The sequence below is a fragment of the Cryptomeria japonica genome, unplaced genomic scaffold (genome assembly GCF_030272615.1).
Source record: "Cryptomeria japonica unplaced genomic scaffold, Sugi_1.0 HiC_scaffold_40, whole genome shotgun sequence".
NCBI classification, from domain to species: Eukaryota; Viridiplantae; Streptophyta; class Pinopsida; order Cupressales; family Cupressaceae; genus Cryptomeria; species Cryptomeria japonica.
The window spans coordinates 387,501-390,503 of record NW_026728862.1 but is presented as its reverse complement, the minus strand read 5'-3'; the positions used below and the strand labels follow the sequence as shown (position 1 = coordinate 390,503).

The following is a 3,003-nucleotide window of genomic DNA, read 5'->3' as shown; positions in this document are numbered from 1 at the left end:
GGGTGCGATCATACCAGCATTAGTGCACCGGATCCCATCAGAACTCCGCAGTTAAGCGCGCTTGGGCCGGAGTAGTACTGGGATGGGTGACCTCCCGGGAAGTCCCGGTGTTGCACCCTTTTTTAGTTTTTCGCCGGGCGTCGCAATGCTATTTGAATAAACCTTTTGCCCGTTTGCGTTCTCGTCGGGGCCGGGCCGGGCCGGGGTGCGCTGCCCGCACTACCGCGCGCGCGGGGGCGACACCGAGCGCGCACCCGAGGCACCCCGAGCACACAGGCCACGGTGCAACCCGGGCGTTGTGCGCGCACCCCGGTGCGCCCGAGGTGCTGCGCGCGCACCCAGGTGAAATCGGTGTGCACCTCGGCCAGTGCGCGCTCGGTCGAGTCGCGCACGTTGGCCAAGGTGCACGGTGATGTTTCTTACTCTAAGGTTCCGCACCAGACGCCCGGGACAGGTGAGCGAAGCTGGGCGGGGCCGGGTGCGCGGCCGGGGCAGGTGCACGCAGCTGGAGAGAGCTTTGGAGCACACTTCGGAGCGCACCAATGATGCGCTCCATTCAAAAGTTTCCTGAAAAGGCAAAAAAAGTTGAGATTATAGAATTTCCCACTTGAGAGATTGTAAAAAAAAAAAATTTAAAATGAAGGAAACGCGGGTGCCAAGGTGTGCGCAGCCCAGCCAAGGTGTGCGCACCAAGGCGCCCACCCTGGCGAAGGTGCACGCAAGGTGCGCACCCGAGGCAAACCGGACAATTAACCCAACTTTCGACTTCGCGCGCACCTTGGAGCGCACTTCGGAGCGCTCCTTGGTGCGCACCAATCTTGGGCACCTCGGAGTGCACCATGGCGCCCACCAAGGTGCGCACCCGGGGCAAACCGAGCTCCGACTTCGTGCGCACCTTGGAGCGCACGAAAGGTGCGCACCATGGCGCCCACCAAGGTGCGCAGCCCAGCCAAGGCGTGCGCATCAAGGTGCGCACCCTGGCGAAGGTGCGCACCCGGGGCAAACCGAGCTCCGACTTCGTGCGCACCTTGGAGCGCACAAAAGGTGCGCAACCCAGCCAAGGTGTGCGCACCCCGGTCAAACCGAGCTCCGAATCGTGCGCACCAGAGGTGCACGCCATCGTGCGCACCTTGGAGCACACTTCGGAGCCCTCCTTGGTGCGCGCCGATGTTGCGCACCTCGGAGCGCACCCGGGGAAAACAATGCAATTAACCCGACTTTCGACTTCGTGGGCACCTCGGAGCGCTCTCGGGTTCGCACCTCGGAGCACACCGAGGTGCGCACCTTTGATGCGCTGCCTTCACCAATTTCCAGAAAAGGCAAGAAAACATTGAGAAGGTGTGCGCACCGAGGTGCCCACCCTGGCGAAGGTGCACGCGAGGTGCGCACCCGGGGCAAACCGGGCTCCGACTTCGTGCACGCCGCACCTTGGAGCACACTTCGGAGCGCTCCTTGGTGCGCACCAGGGCGCGCAACCCAGCCGAGGTGCCCACCCCGGCGAAGGTGCACGCGAGGTGCGCACCCGGGGCAAACCGGGCTCCGACTTCGTGCACGCCATGGTGCCCACCGCGGCGAAGGTGCACGCGAGGTGCGCACCCGGGGCAAACCGGGCTCCGACTTCGTGCACGCCGCACCTTGGAGCACACTTCGGAGCGCTCCTTGGTGCGCACCATGGTGCCCACCAGGGCGCGCAACCCCGCCGAAGGTGCACGCGAGGTGCGCACCCGGGGCAAACCGGGCTCCGACTTCGTGCACGCCGCACCTTGGAGCACACTTCGGAGCGCTCCTTGGTGCGCACCATGGTGCCCACCAGGGCGCGCAACCCCGCCGAAGGTGCACGCGAGGTGCGCACCCGGGGCAAACCGGGCTCCGACTTCGTGCACGCCATGGTGCGCACCGCGGCGAAGGTGCGCACCCGGGGCAAACCGGGCTCCGACTTCGTGCACGCCGCACCTTGGAGCACACTTCGGAGCGCTCCTTGGTGCGCACCAGGGCGCGCAACCCAGCCGAGGTGCCCACCCCGGCGAAGGTGCACGCGAGGTGCGTACCCGGGGCAAACCGGGCTCCGACTTCGTGCACGCCGCACCTTGGAGCACACTTCGGAGCGCTCCTTGGTGCGCACCATGGTGCCCACCAGGCCGCGCAACCCAGCCAAGGTGTGCGCACCAAGGTGCACGCGAGGTGCGCACCCGGGGCAAACCGGGGTCCGACTTCGTGCACGCCGCACCTTGGAGCACACATCGGGGCGCTCCCGGGTTCGCACCGGCGTTGCGCACCGTGGTGGGCACCTCGGAGCACACCAAGGTGGGCAGCGAGGTGCGCACCTTTGATGCGATGCCTTCACTAATTTCCATAAAAGGCAAAAAAAAAACGAGATTTTAAAATTTCCGTTTTGAAAGATAGTGAGAAAAAGGGAATGCTGGTGCCATCTTGAGCCCGCCCTGGTGCGCAGCCCAGCCAAGGTGTGCGCACCAAGGTGCCCACCCTGGCGAAGGTGCGCGCCCGGGCAATTAACCCAACTTCCAACTTCGCGCGCGCCAGGGTGGGAGCGCACCCAACAACCGGGCCTGGGAAGAGCCAATGCGAGAAACCCCACCAAACGCTCTGACAAAAAAAGAGGGGGCGCTCCAGTAACCCCGCTTCGGAGCGCACCCTGGGCAAACCCAGCCAAGGTGCCCACCCCGGCCAAGGTGCAGGCGAGGTGCGCACCCGGGGCAAACCGGGCTCCGACAACGTGCACGCCGCACCTTGGAGCACACTTCGTAGCGCTCCCGGGTGCGCACCTCAGAGCACACCAAGGTGGGCAGCGAGGTGCGCACCTTTGATGCGCTGCCTTCACTAATTTCCAGAAAAGGCAAAAAAAAAAGGAGATTTTAAAATTTCCGTTTTGAAAGATAGTGAAAAAAACGGAACGCGCGTGCCATCTTGAGCCCGCCCTGGTGCGCAGCCCAGGTAAGGTGCCCACCCTGGCAAAGGTGCGCACCCGGGCAATTAACCCTACTT

At 64.3% G+C, this 3,003-nt stretch overlaps 1 non-coding gene across 1 annotated transcript; it reads left to right on the top strand.

The window, feature by feature from the left end:
• LOC131862267 (5S ribosomal RNA) lies at positions 1-119 on the top strand. The gene has a single exon (XR_009361283.1). It is a non-coding gene; the product is annotated as a 5S ribosomal RNA (ribosomal RNA).
• Positions 120-3,003: the final 2,884 nt, after the last annotated feature.